The following is a 15,714-nucleotide window of genomic DNA, read 5'->3' on the forward strand; positions in this document are numbered from 1 at the left end:
AGAATATTTACCATATAGAGCCTCAAGATAACCCCCGCGGCCCATCTGGTATTTCTCTAGGTGAAAAGCAGGGTTCGTGGGTGAACCGTACATCCATGAGTTAGTGGCCGTCAGTTGGGTAGCCCAATAGCAGAGACGAATATTTGGCAAGGCAATACCACCATCGTACCACCCCTGTGTGAGCGAGGGCAAAGCAATGCGGGGAGAGCCGCCGTCCCATAAGAGGAGGCGGAGGTCTCCTTCAAGCGTATTAAAATAAGAGTCAGCAATGGGAAATGGGCAATTCTGCAGGGCGTACAAAAAACGAGGGAGTGCAAGCATTTTAAAGAGGGCTGCTCTGCCCGGGAGAGAGAGAGAGAGAGAGGGAGTGATCTCCAGTGAGAGATGTCGTTATGGAGTCGTTGGAGAGGGCCTTTCAGGTTACGGTCATAAAATAGTTTGGGGTCCGGGGTGACAAAAATGCCGAGGTATTTGAATCCATCCTGGGCTACTTCGATTGAATAGCCTCACGGAAGAGGAGGGGGTGGGCCGTGTAATACGTATAATATCGATTTGGACCAGTTGATGGAAAAGCCCGAGTTTTTGCCGAAGTTCGTGATGACGTGTAATAAACTATTAAGTGAAGACTTAGGGGTAGAGACATAGACAAGGATGTCATCTGCATAGAGTGAGATCTTATCAATTGTGTCGATATTCCACCGGAGGCCACGGATGGAATTGTCGGTCCTGATCCAATGAGCCAAGGGTTCGAGGGTAAGTGCGAACAACAAAAGGGACAGAGGGCACCCCTGTCTAGTACCTCTATGGAGGGAAAACCGCCTGGACGTATGACCGTTGACATAGACTTGACCCCAGAGATCAGTATAGAGCAGACGGACCCACTGGATGAATTTGGGACCAAAGCCATAGCGGATTAGGACCTCGAACAGGTATGACCATTCTATAGAATCAAAGGCAAGCGTAGCGTCCAGGGAGAGGATGGCTGCGTCTTCTTGGAGATGTGGCATCCTACTTATGACGTTGTGAACACGTCTAAGGTTAAGCGCCGTGTTGCGGCCCGGTAGGAATCCCGACTGATCATCGTGGTTCAAGGCGGGATGGACTGTCATGAGTCTGGTAGCGAGGAGTTTCGCCAAAATTTTCACCTCGGAGTTGATGAGGGAAATCGGTCTGTAGGAGCAGCAATCATTAGCCGGTTTATTAGGTTTACGAATAACTACTATTGATGCCAATCGTTGGTCCAGAGGCAGGCATCCGGCATCCCGGCTCTCTTCGAACATCGCCCTGAGGTGCGGGAGGATCTCACCTGCCATGCCTTTCAGGAACTCGATAGGGACACCATTGGGGCCCATGGCATTGCCTGATTGTATGGCAAACTGGGCGTTGCCGACCTCCTCTGTCGTGAGGTCTGCCTCCAATTCCTGTACGTCAGCCTCGGAGAGAGTGGGAAGTCTCATCTCAGCCAGGAGCATTTTAGACTCCTCGGCATTGTATTGTGCTCGGGCTGTGTATATTTTCTCCAGGTGGGTGGCAAAGGCTTCCGCTATTTCACCAGGGTCTGTGACAGTAGAACGGTCTGATATGGTCAACTCCGGGATCCAACGAGATCCCTGCTCGCGTTTTTCGAGCCACGCCAGCAGTTTATCTGCCCTATCTCCCAGTTCATACACACAATGGCGAGTTTTCAAGAGCTTGGCCTGTGCCTTCTCTAGGGCCAACGCTTTATATTCTGTTTGTTTCGCGCGGAGGCGAGTTGCCGCTTCGTCTGAGGGGTTCGCGTTGTGGGTGGATTCCAGGAGGTTCAGGTCTGTTTCAACCTGGATTAGGTGTTCACTCTATTTGTGTATATAGCCAGTTTTGAGAGCTAACGCCTTACCCTTGAGTACAGCCTTGTAGGCCTCCCATATAGTTATAGCTGATTTCACGGATCCAACATTTTCTGCAAAATAGTATTCTGTGTGCTCCAGCAGGGAGTCTTTTATGTCGGGAATTTTTAGGAGCCAAGGGGTGATGATTATGGGGCAACGGGATCTCTGGCGGTGGTGCATGAATTGCATAATGAGTGAGGAATGATCTGAGATTCCCCTGGGGAGTCCTTTTGGATGGCGGAAATGTTCTGTATCAGTTGTGGGGGAGAATAGATAATCTATGCGAGAGCTACTGTTGTGGGCATTTGAGTAGTGTGTGAAGTAAGAGGTGTTTGGGTGAGACGCCCGCCATAAATCTTCAAGGCCCATTGCGTGTGTGAAATCGAGGAGGTCAGAGCTCTGTCTGTGGGACTAGTAAGGACAATGTTAAGTTCCCAAGGTGGAGAAGAGGATCTCACTGGTGGATAAACCTTCCTGAGTCCCTCTAGAAAATCCTTGACCGCTGGCATTTGGAAGAATGAAGTCTGGGTAGGAGACTTTCTGTAAACAATAATGGCAGCCAGGTGGACCCTGATGGAGGGGTATTTCAGGCCTGACTTTGCCAAGTACAGCAGGTAGGGGAGGATCACTTGCTCCTGACCCTTGGTCGGATCAACAGTGTTGTTCTTACACCACAGGTAGAATCTCTTCCACTTGAAAGCATAAGACTTTCTGGTGGAGGGTCTCTTTGCTTCCCTGAGAATGTGCATACAGTCAGCAGAGAGGTCTAGGTGACCTCAGGAGCCATGCAGTCAATCGCAGAGATGGGAGGTTGGGATGAAATACTCTCCCCTCGTTCTTGGTCAGCAAGTCCAGACGACAGGGCAGCCTCCGATGTGGAGCTCTCTGACAGCTGCAGGAGATCAGGATTCCACCACTGGCACGGCCACTCTGGTGCTATCAGGATCATTCTGGTGTTGGTCCTGTAAAACTTCTGTATGACCGCCAGGGAGTGGCGGAAAAGCGTACAGCAATGTCTGCGACCAGCTGATCAAAAGTGCATTCCCCCGTGATCCTTGCTGAGGGAATCTGGACGCGAAGACGGGGCATTTTGTATTTGCTGCATCTGCGAACAGGTCGATGTCTGGCACTCCCCATTGCCGAAAGACGCCCTGAGCGACTTCGTCGTTAAGCACCCAGTTGTGGGCTTCTACGAAGTCTCTGCTGAGAACATCTGCCTGCACGTTCAAGGTTCCTGAATGATGAACGGCTACAATTGTGAGACTCCTCGCCAGAAGCCACTTCCATATGGTCTGGCCCTCCAGAGACAGGACCCGTGACCTGGTGCCTCGCTGCTTGTTCAGATAGTAAATTGTTGTTGTGTTGTCTGTCTGAATCTGAATGGAGCTGGACTGCAGGGACGGGTACAGAGACTTGAGAGCAAGATGGACTGCCCTGAGTTCCAAGAAGTTGATGTGATAACTTCTCTCCTCTCTGTCTCGGACCAGAGACCTTGTACCTGAAGCTGGTCCATGTGAGCTCCCCAACCCTGCAGTGAGGCATCTGTAACCATTGTCTGGGTCAGAGGAACCTGATGGAAAGGGACCCCTTGTAGAAGATGTGAGCGCTTCATCCACCACTTGATGGGAGTCCCTGGTAGCCTGAGGGAGAGAGAGACACGATCTTCCCAACAGCCTGACCTCTGTGTCTATTGATCTTCGTGGGACTGTTGCAGAGGCTGCATGTGAAGTCTTGCATTGGGCACAATGTATATGCATGAGGCCATCGATCCCAGCAGTGATGACACCTGCCTTGCTGAGGGATGCGTAGAGCTAAGAGTGTGACACTTGATCAGCATTGATGACAACCTCTCCTCCGAAGGACACGCGCTTGCCCTTGACGAGTGCAGGGAAGCGCCCAGATAATGTATCTGTTGTGTGGGGTTGAGGACTGACTTCTTGTAGTTGACTTGCAACCCCAGGGAGTGCAGCAGGTTGAGACAGTACGAGAGATGGAGTAGTGCAGGTGTGGAACTTTTTAGGAACCAGTTGTCTAGGTAGGGATAGATAAAGATTTTCCACCTGCGGAGGAAGGCAGCCACCACCGCCATGCACTTGGAGAATGTCCGGGGGGCGGATTTGAGCCCGAACAGAAGTACTCGGTACTGGTAGTGCTGGCGAGACACCTGGAACTAGAGGAATTTGCGATGTTTCACTGAAACAGGAATGTGAAAGTAGGGGTCCTGCAGGTCGATGGCACACATCCAGTCTCCCTGGTGAAGATGTGTGAAAATCTGGTGCAGGGCTAGCATTCGAAATTTCTCTTTCCTTATAAACCTGTTCAGCAGGCGCAGGTCGAGGATAGGTCTGTTCTCTTTGATTACTACTCGTTTTTGGACCAGGAAGTACTGAGTATACCCCCTGGTTTTGCTAGTGAGATGGGACCTCCTCTATGGCCTTCTTGGAGAGGAGGGTAGCCACTTCTTTTTGTAACAGAAGATTGTGTTGTTGAGGAAGGCACTTCAATTGTGGGGGCACTCGCGGAGGGGGAGACTTGAACCTCAGCAAGTTACCATGCTGCACAATATTCAGCATCCATCTGTCTCTTGTTATGGTTTCCCACTCTTACAGGTGAAAAACGATACTCCCGCCTACCAGAGTGGCGAACGGGTGTGGAGGAGGCAATGTCTCACTGTTTGGGAGGCTGCTTGGAGGAGGACTGCTGTTGCTTGTTGTTCCCCCTTCATCTGCCAGGGTGCTTCTGCTGGAATTGGGACCTCTGCTGGTTCTGGGAGGACCATAGAGGGGTTTGAACCCTATGTTGGAAGGGATGTTTGTCGTTCTGATGAAAGCGTTTGTGAAACTCCTTCAGTTTTTCCAGCCCAACTGCTTTGACCGTATCCAGCTCGGTCGTCATCTCCTCATCGGCATGAGCCCCGAATAAGGAGGAACCATTAAAAGGAAGATTAAGGATCTTCTTCTGTGCGTCCGGCTTAAGTGACTGCCAATACCTTATAGTACCCACCTGATAAAGCCTGCCAATACCTTCACTCACTACACACTGCTATTACTTTTGCTACTGCCGATACTTCTGATGCTGCCTGGTATTGCTGATACTGATATTGCTGACACTACTGATACTCCCTGCCTATCTGCCTCGTATTGTTGATACTGATATTGCTGATACTGCTGATACTTCCAGCCTGCCTGCCTGATACTGCTGAAACGGTCTGGCCTGCCATATCTGGGCATCTATACGACTGCTGATACTGCGGTTACTGCGGATATTGCCTGGCTGCCTGGCCTGCCTGTCATCTCAGTTGTTTCTATTCACCGACTAATTTTCACTAATAACGTTCTCTGTCCGACCATCTTTGGTTTGTGTGCGTCTGGATGTTTCTGTATGCGTGCTTGGGTGCGCCCTCTGTTCGCGAATGAGAATGTGTGCGCACATTTGTGTGTGCTTGTGCATGTCTGTGCGTGTGATGGTGTGTGTATGTGCATGTACCTGTGTGGACGTCCTTGAGTATTTTTGTTCTGGAGCATGTGATTGTATGTGTGCTTGTGTTTTTGGTAGTTTCTGTATGTGTGCTAGTGTGTGTGTGTGTGTGCGTGTGTGTGTGTGTGCGTCGGTGCATATAAGAGTGTGAGCGCATTTGTGTGTGCTTATGCTTGTCTGTGCATGTGATGGTGTTTGCGTGTGCATGTACTTTGGTGTTTTTGTACTAGAGCATGGGATTTTATGTGTGCTTGTGTTTTTGGATGTTTCTGTATATGTGCTTGTGTGTGTGCGTATGTGCGCATATGAGAGTGTGTGCTCACATTTGCATGTGCATGTCTGTGCGTGTGATGGTGTGTGCACGCTGGATTTGTTATTCTCTGGCAGCCACTGTCCTGAATATTGACTCTAACTGCCAGATGCCTGACCCTCAGATGGCTACCAGTGTACAGTACATTCCCCTGCCTGACCCCAAGATGGCTTCCATAGTGGTCCCCTCCACGTTGTTTTACTTCCCCGGGACAACAATTGGACATTGACCAGACCATGAACCTATCCTGTAACCTGCTTACACATCAGGACTTGGAAACCTGCGGAACTTACCCCAGACTGTAGAGACCAAGCGATTTGGCTGATGCTCGGTGGAGCTACCATATAGCTAAAGAGGCGATGGGTTGTGGACTCCCCTATCCCCCCTCCCCCTCCCCTGCCATCACCTATCCAGACGGACCTTGGGCATATTTTCCCTTCGTCTCTACGTCCAATCTTCATCCTACCCCTTTACCCTATCCCCTTACCCTTCCTTGCGCCATTCACCTTGTCCCCTATGTTCTTTAAATACTTTTCTTGATACTTATGTAACTTTTAACTGATGTAAATTGCAACATTATTGTTCCTCATGTAAAGCGCTCTGTTTCCTTCAGGTCTAGCCAGCGCTATACAATAACTCATTAATTAAATATGTTCCCATTTAGTACTCTTTCTCTCTTTATCTACTTCCCTATCTCCTATCCCCTCTCCTCTGAATCTCTCACCTTGCCTGCTATTCTGCCTAGCCCCCTGTCCTTTGTGCCCTTTTGACTAAGCACTCCTCCTCTCCTTGTTTGGGAAAGATCCAATATTTATACTCTGGAGTCTCAGCGAACATGCTGAGAGAGTCCACAGCGCCAAGGGAGCCACTCACCGCTGAGGTATGGTATGGCACCCCTTGCCAAAACACTCCCTCTCCCCTTTTTGGGGAAGGATCCAGTATGTAGGCCTTGGAGTCTCAGAGACCCCTCTGCGAGAGTCCACTGCGTAAAGGGAGCCTCCCGCAACAGAGATAGAGAAGTGATACCACTTCCCCTGGGATCACAGTTTACTGGACTTTGGACGTTGCTTTGACTCGTCTACCGGTTTGTGTCCCCGTCACCCTTCCCCTCCTCTTTCCATGCTGTGTCCTTCACCCTCCCATTCTCTTTCCTGCCTTCATTACCTGTACTTCCCCAGCTCCTACCCCCCTCCCCTAAATCTTTCCCCTTGCCTGCTTTTCCCCTTACGTATTTGTGCTTATTGTTTTATCTCGATCTTACAAGTAACTATGATGCCATGCTCTAATAACTGTGTAATCTTTGTAACGACGTAACCTGTAACTATGATCATATTCTCATGTAAAGCGCTTTGATACCTCCGGGTCTAGCCAGCACTATATAAAACCTTTAAAATTAATAAAATAAATAAATAAAATAAGACCTGTGAGGTGCAGCCACACTGAGCGCCGCAAACAGATGTCATGTGAATAGCCATGCGTGGCGAGACCTGAGGCGTCCGCTGCTGCGCTGATGACTTGGATGGCTACTAGACCACCCTCCTGCAGGATCTCGTGGAAGTCCTGCCGATCTTCTTTGGGGAGTTTGTCGGTGAACCTTGCCAGGGAGTCCCAAAGGGATCTGTCATACTGCCCGAGAAGGGCTGAGGCACTTGCAATCTTCACAGATGATGCAGAAGCATTGCACATTTTCCTGCCATAAGAGTCAATTTGCTTACTGTCCTTTTCTGGAGGAACTGAAGCTGAAGAAGATGCAGAGAGTGATTTCATGGCAGCCGCCACAATGACGGATTCCGCTGGGGGATCAGACCTAAGAAACAAGGGATCTTCTGTTGGAGCCTTGTACTTCTTAGCGATCCTCGACAGAACTGACCCCACTGTGGCAGGGGCGAGGAACGTGGCCATAGCTGGTTCTTAAAAACCTGGCACCAGAGGCAGCAGCGGTCTGGGGGCTGTACGATGGTGCAGTGTCTAAAAAATAATTGACGTGGGGATCACAAGAGTATGCAAGGTGATATTCAGCTTCTTTGCTCCTCTACCCAGTATGTCAGAGAAAGTCCGGATGTAATTGATGGTGGAGTCGATGAAAAGATGGGCAAATAGTCCAGAACAGAAGACCTTGTGGAAGAAGTACAGGTGGATGATCTTCTGCGTCTCCTCTTGTGTGGACGTTCGTGGTGCGAGCTATGACGACCCCTTGACCGTGATCGGCGTGTGGAAGGCGCTTTGCAGGAGCACTTTTATCAGGAGACGTTCTGGATGGTGAGTATGTCAGAGAGAGCCTGCACTTCTGCGGTCACCTGATCCGACACCCTGCAGCCATTGAGGCGACAGACCCTATGCCCTCTTCTCGCCAGCTCCAGGAGATCTATCTGGAGAAATCTGCACAATATGCAGCCCTGGAGATGATGACTGGGCTCTTGACGTTGATCGGGATCTCGACTTGCGCCGGGCCGCCTCAGTGGCCTCTGCAATTTCTTCCTTCGACATCGAACGCCTCGACGTCCATGAGGTCTGCATCACCTTCGGCATCGATGTGCGCTGGGATCTGCTGTGGGAACGCCATCTTATCATCGACGTTGGTCTCGACGTCGATCACCTATGGCGATGTGGGGACCTTGACGTCGACTGTCGAAGGTGATGGGGGGACCTCGACGTCAACCTTCCATGACGTCGTGCTGGCGTCTATCTCATCGACGTCGAATGATGAGACATTGACGACGCTCTCGACGTTGACATGTCCACTCACGGCATGATCTTCGCCGCCATGTCTCTCGCCGCCGACCCCTTCGAGGGTGGCGGAGAATGCCTCGACGTCGACGGAAGCCTCGACGTCGACTGAGTTTTCTTAGGTCTCTCTGGACCCAAAGCCTTCGAGCCCGAAGAGCTGTGCCTCGACACCTACTTACTGGCATGCGGCGGAGAGATGACTCAACCCTCGATGCTGAAGAGTGTCTCGGCCTACGACGGCGATCTCGACTGTGAACATTCCGTCACCTTCTTCTTCCTGGACTCAGTGGAACAACGCAGTTTTCGGTGTTGCTTACTTGAAGAAGGCGCTCTGAAGTCTCCATGGTCACCTTCATGATGGATTCTGTCCTTCTCCAGCTGGGCATGAAGCTTGATGCGTTCTCTGTCGCGCAGAGTCCTCTTGGAAAACTTCTGGCAATGATAACACTGGTCAGGGTTGTGTGATGTTAGAAGACACACAATACACATCGAGTATGGGTCTGACAGTGCCATTTTCTTGCTACATGAAGGACATTTCCTAAACAAAGCAGGCATTCTAACAGGAAAAAAATTGGGAAAAAAACCAAAAAGCCAGCAGAATATGCCTCTAGGAATAAGAACCTGTAGAATTTTCGGAAAAAATATCAAAATAAATCACTTTTAGTTAAAAAAAACTGAAGAGCTCAAACTCCAGGATCCTCACAGAAGGAGCCGGGAAAAAGAACTGACCTAACTGTCACTTGTGGAGCATCATGGGAGCAGGGGGTCTCCTGCAGGTCTTAAAGGCACGGTACCCGAACCCTTGAAAGCCTTAAAGGCAAGGTGTCAGTTTTTTCTTTGTTTCATTGCTCTGCTATGCAGCCTACAGGCAACTGTCTACAATTACAAGCTTTCCTTAAGGCAATAAAGCATTGTTGTATGACAATTTCTCACTGCTTCCTCTTTTCCTTATGGGCTAGGAGGGATTTGTTCTTGCAATGCAAACCTAAGTAATTTCGGCATTTTTGCCATGTTGGAAACATTCTAGGCTGCATGTATATGTTTTCACATATGTGTGTATAGTATAATATATATATATATATATATATATATATATATATATATATATATATATATGTGTATTTTATATATATATGTGTATTTTATATATATATGTGTATTGTATATATATGTGTATTGTGTATTATATATATATGTGTATTGTGTAATATATATATATATGTATATGTATATATGTGTGTATATGTATATGTATATATATATGTATATGTATATGTATATGTATATATATATATATATATATATATATATATATATATATATATATATATATATATATATATATGTGTTCAGGACAAAAGCCAAACTGTAGCCCCAGGTCCCCAGGGCCGAACAGACGACTCAACGACTCTGATGCGAGGCAGTTGAAATTTTAATAAGCAAAGCTAAGCAGAAGCAATACACTGACGCGTTTCGGGCGGGTGCCCTTGATCACAGATATATATATGGATCGTATCCATATTGGAGAGCCCGCTGGCTGAAAATACTGAGCGTCAGAAACAGGATGGATGGAAGGGCCCTCTGAGAGGCCCTCCCCAACAGGGAGATGAACATTATACCAGCCAGTATTGGCGAAATGGAGTTCCCTGCGCACTTCGTGCTAGAGCATCTGTGTTTGAAGTCAAGTAAAACACTGCACGAAATTTGGTGGTAGCAGAATGAACTGCTTATAACGATGTGCCCTTGTGATATGACCGTAAAATGGAACTATTCCTCTAAAGCTGTTTGCAGAGCTCGTGCGGCATTTTATGCTATTGAATTCCGCAACAGCACTAATCAATCTAAAGCTATTTTCAAAGCCCTCAAAGATCTGGTGGCAAAGAAGGCCTCTGTGAATGAATGCTGCTCCAGCTCGCATTGTAAAATCTTAGCGGCCTTTTTCTTGGGCAAAGTTCAAGCTATTTACCGGGCTTTTCCTTCGGATATGCCCTCTGCTGATGGGCTTCCGAGCCATCCTGTGCAGGAGGTGTTACACTCTTTTCCTAGTTTAACACCTGAAAGTTTTAAAAATTTGGCCCTGCAAGTTAAGTGGTCTCCGGCTGATCCGCTACGCCCAGCCTTGTTTAGAGACATGGCATCCTCTGAGCAGTCGCCGATCTGCTCCCTGATCAATACCTCGCTCGCTTCTGGGTCGGTTCCTGTCAAGTGGAAACAGGCAGTGGTTATGCCCATTTTGAAGAAGCCGTCCTTGGATGCCAGCAAGCCTGAGAGTTATCGCCCGATATCACTCCTCCCTTGGCCAGCAAAAGTAGCAGAGGTGCACGTTAATATCGCCCTCTCTGACCATCTCGCGCGTGCTAATATCTTGGACGCGACACAGAATGGATTCCGGGCGGGTCATAGCACAGAGACTGCCCTCCTTTTTATGGTGGAACATCTGCACTCTGTGCTGGATGCGGGTCAAACGGCGTCGCTTGTTTTATTAGATCTTAGCGCCGCCTTTGACACCGTATCGCACGGGATTCTTCTGCAACGCCTGGAGGATGCTGGTATCGTTGGCACGGCTCTCCAGTGGTTCCGCTCTTTTCTTGCTGACCGTTCTTTTTGCGTTGCCGTCCCGCCCTATCAGTCCAAATTCCATCCTCTGGATCTTGGTGTGCCTCAGGGTTCCTCGCTGAGCCCCACGCTATTCAATCTGTAAGTGAGACCGCTGGCTGAGGTTGTCAAGCAGTGGGGGATGACCATGGTGTCATACGCTGACGACACCCAGCTGGCGGTTACGCTCAGCGGGGATTCAGCGTTGGATACCCCAAGATTCCAGAATGGACTACGGGCGGTTGCCGGCTGGATGACGTCCAACTGCCTCCAGCTGAACGCAACAAAGACAGAGATTATGATCTTCGGTAAGCAAGCGGAACGCTGGGGAGATGCGTGGTGGCCTTCAGAGCTTGGCCCCACCCCGACTCCGGTTTCGGAGATAAAAAACCTCGGGGTGTGGTTAGATCCCATTCTTAGCTTTGTCTGCCACACTAAGCGCACCGCTGCCTGCTGCTTTGGCGTTTTGCGCAGCTTAAGACCTGTGTTAAAAAATTTTGATGCTCCGACCAGGCAGCTTATTGTGCAGGCGACGGTGATTTCTCGCCTTGACTATGCTAGCTCCCTCCTGGTAGGGTTAAATCAGGCCGAAGTCACTCGTCTACAACGTGTACAAACCGCGGCCGCCAGAGCAGTAGTGGGGCTACCTAGGCACTGTTCTGCCGCGAACACCTTGCGCTCTCTCTCCATTGGCTGCCGATCAAGCAGAGGATCCAATTTAAAATGCTTTGCATGTCTCATAAGATCCTCAAGGGACCCCCTGCTCAGATTCTTTTGAATCTTCTGTCTTTTTATGCTCCTGCCCGATGCCTACGCTCTTCCAACCTGGAACTTGCAGTAGTTCCCCGGTTTAAGCGCAGCCGTGCTGGTGGCCGTTCATTTCGAGTACGTGCTGCGGTCTTGTGGAACTCCCTTCCTGTAGAGATACGTTCCCTCGCTGATCTGCTCTCCTTTCGTAAGGCGGTTAAGACCTTTTTATTTCCCTAATCTGTTTTCCTTGTTCTCCCTTTTTAGCTGTGTTATGTTGGTACCTTGGTAGGCGCCGGGACGCTCCTTCGCTGGAGCAGCTGTGCGCGTAATAAATGCCCTTAACATAACATAACATAACACAACATAACATAACATAACAAAGGTGTAACATATACATTGGGTGCACACGAATAAACACATTTTTAATTCTGCCTAAATCTGCATTGAATTATCAAGCGGGTGAAAAAGCGGCAAGAATAGTGCATTATAGACACTGTAGGCGACTTGGTCAGTGACATCACTGATGACATCTCAAATGACATCACTGATGACATCACTGATGACATCATCCAGTGAATGTGGTTTGCTTCGTCATTTAAATATGCATTATATATATAGCAATTTGCATTGAAGAATGAGTGGATATATATGAATAAATATTTGGATGGAGGATTTAGTAGCAGTGTAATTGACTGTTTACTTGACCAATTTATAATTACTCACTAAATATAGTCACGTGGATGATGTCATCAGTGATGTCATCAGTGATGTCACTGACCATGTCATGAATGATCGAATATGTGACATCATCAGCAGTGGATTGCGGGTGCGCGAAATATAGTTAGTACAACTAACTATATAGGAGCAATTTCAATGGTTTTGTATGAGTAAAATGTCCAGCTAACTATAACACCACTAAAACGTATAGTTTTTTGAGTGAATTTCAAAGGTTTTGTAAAAGCTAATTCCTAACTATATAACTCCTGAAACCTATGGTTTTTTCAGTGAATTTCAAAGGTTTTTTAAATGCTAATTCCTAACTATATAAGGCCTGAAACCTATGGTTTTTTCAGTGAATTTGCAAGGTTTTTTAAATGCCAATTCCTAACTATATAAGGCCTGAAACCTATGGTTTTTTCAGTGAATTTGCAAGGTTTTTTTAAATGCTAATTCCTAACTATATAAGGCCTGAAACCTATGGTTTTTTCAGTGAATTTCAAAGGTTTTTTAAATGCTAATTCCTAACTATATAAGGCCTGAAACCTATGGTTTTTTCAGCGAATTTCAAGGTTTTTTTTAAATGCTAATTCCTGACTATATAAGGCCTGAAACCTATGGTTTTTTCAGCGAATTTCAAGGGTTTTTTAAATGCTAATTCCTAACTATATAAGGCCTGAAACCTATGGTTTTTTCAGTGAATTTCAAAGGTTTTTTTAATGCTAATTCTATTAGCGGATAACGTTTAAATATATTAATATCCTAGTGAGACCACTGAGCAGCCCTAAGGGGTCAGGGTGTTTCTACCCTGCCCCCTTTTTGTGTTCTACACGTTTGTTTTTCTGCTTTCTTGTGCCTCAGTCTACTAAGACACAAGATGGATGTCAACACTTCCTGGTTAGAAGTGTTGACAGCCAATGAGCATGCAGCTTTCTCGGGAAGGCATGCTGATTGGCTGTCACTGTCTGTCAACACTAGCACAAGATGGATGCCAACACCTCCTGGTTAGAAGTGTTGACAGCCAATGACCATGCAGCTTTCTCGGGAAGGCATGCTGATTGGCTGCCACTGTCTGTCAACACTCAAAACCAGGAAGTGTTGGCAGCCATCTTGTGCCTTGTTAGAACCAAGGCACAAGAAAGCAGTGAAACAAAGGTGCGAAACTCGAATAGGGGCCAGAGTAGTAGCACCCTGACCCCCTAGGCCTGCTCAGGGGGTCCCACAAGGACCCCCAAGGCAAAAAAAAAAATATATATATTTTTTAAAAAGTCGCGGGGTACCTCCAATTTATATAAAAAGCTACATTTAAAAAAAACTCTGTCTTTCTTTTTTTCTCCAGGGTACGCATACCGGTACGTGTACCGATACGTGTACCAGGGCGCGCACCCCCTCAAAAAAATAAATAAAAATAATGAGTGTGAGTGTGTGTGTGTGGGGGTGTGTGTGGGGTGTGTGGGGTGTGTGTGTGGTGTGTGTGTGTGGTGTGTGTGTGTGTGGGGGTATGTGTGTGGGGTGTGTGTAGGATATGTGTGTGTAGGATATGTGGGTGTGTGTGTGGGGTGTGTGTGTGGGTGTGTGTGTGTGTGGGGGTGTGTGTGGGGGTGTGTGTGGGGGTGTGGGGGTGAGGAGTGTGTGTGTGTGGGTGTGTGTGCGTGGGTGTGTGTGTGTGTGTGGGTGTGTGTGTGTGAGGTGTGTGTGTGGTGTGTGTGTGTGTGGGGGGGGGTGTGTGTCAGAGGTGTGTGTGCGGGGGGGGTTAGGTGTGTGTGGGGGATGTGTGGGGTGGGTCTGTGAGGTGTGTGTGTGTGGGGGGGAGTGAGGTGTGTGTGGGTGGTGGTGTGTGGGGGGTGTGGGTGTGTGTGGGGGTGTGGGGGTGAGGAGTGTGTGTGTGTGGGTGTGTGTGTGTGTGGGTGTGTGTGTGTGTGTGTGTGTGGGGGGGGGTGTGTGTCAGAGGTGTGTGTGTGTGGGGGGGGGTTAGGTGTGTGTGGGGGATGTGTGGGGTGGGTCTGTGAGGTGTGTGTGTGTGGGGGGAGTGAGGTGTGTGTGGGTGGTGGTGTGTGGGGGGTGTGGGTGTAGGTGGGGGTGTGGGGGTGTAAGGTGTGGGTGTGTGGTGTGTGGTGTGTTTGGGTGGAGGTGTGGGTGTGTGAGGTATGTGTGGGGGGTGTGTGTGGGGGGTGTGGGGTGTGTGTGTGTGTGGGGGGGGTATGTGTGGGGGGGGTATGTGTGTGGGGTGTGTGTGTGTATGAGTAAAATGTTCAGCTAACTATAACTGGTGTCAAACCTATGGTTTTTTCAGTGAATTTAATAGGTTTTTTAAATGCTAATTCCTAACTATAACTGGTGTGAAACCTATGGTTTTTTCAGTGAATTTCATAGGTTTTTTAAATACTAATTCCTAACTATAACAAGTGTGAAACCTATGGTTTTGTCAGTGAATTTCAAAGGTTTTTTAAATGCGAATTCCTAACTATAACTGGTGTGTAACCTATGGTTTTTTCAGTGAATATATATATATATAAAATTTCTATGGCAAAATTAAACCCCTCATTTTGCTCCTTTTCAAATTAAATGTATTAAGTGTTACCACTTTATTCCAATCAAGATGACTTCAGGTGTGCCATACTTTTGTCATAAGTAAGACTGTTAGCGTTCTAGTTGTTCTTTAGAACACTCTGGGACATTCTGTCATTGGGCTATAGTTGGGCTACATCTGGCTGATATTTGGGCTACATTTGTTTTTTTTTGTCTCTGGTGGCCATCTTTGGGCTACATTGGGCTACATTTGGGCTCTAACATATATATAGCCCAATGTAGCCCAATATATATTTTTTCAAAGTTAATTTTCGTAAAAACCACTGGAGCATATATCTTGAGACACAGCAAAGGCACATCGGGGTACCAGTCCCTACAATTTTGCCAAGTTTGGTGGAAATCCATTCAGCCGTTCGGGCTAAAAGTGAGTCCAACCGCCCTATGGAAATTAACATGGGGAAAACACGTTTTGGGACCCCCTTTTATCTCGGCCCCCGCTTGACGAATCCCCCCGAAACTTTCAGGGAAGGAGCGAGGCAAAGTTAAGGAAAATTACAGGCAGATCCCTCAACCGGCGCCAAAGTTATTCCCAATAGAATGTTGCGATTTCCCTATGGAAAACAATCCTAACTATATATACCTACTGGCGACCGCCAGTAGGAGATAGATAGATATATATGAATGTGATCAAGGGCATCTGCCCGAAACGCGTCAGTCCGCTGTATGCTTTTGAAGATTGGT

The 15,714-nt window shown here is 47.8% G+C and overlaps 1 protein-coding gene across 1 annotated transcript in view; it reads right to left on the reverse strand.

Annotated features, from left to right (window-relative positions):
* The window catches only part of CEP350 (centrosomal protein 350), a 1,478,431-nt gene that overhangs the window by 210,263 nt on the left and 1,252,454 nt on the right, over positions 1–15,714 (reverse strand). The gene's annotated exons all lie outside the window — the stretch shown is intronic.

Source organism: Lissotriton helveticus, chromosome 1_1, assembly GCF_964261635.1.
Source record: "Lissotriton helveticus chromosome 1_1, aLisHel1.1, whole genome shotgun sequence".
NCBI classification, from domain to species: Eukaryota; Metazoa; Chordata; class Amphibia; order Caudata; family Salamandridae; genus Lissotriton; species Lissotriton helveticus.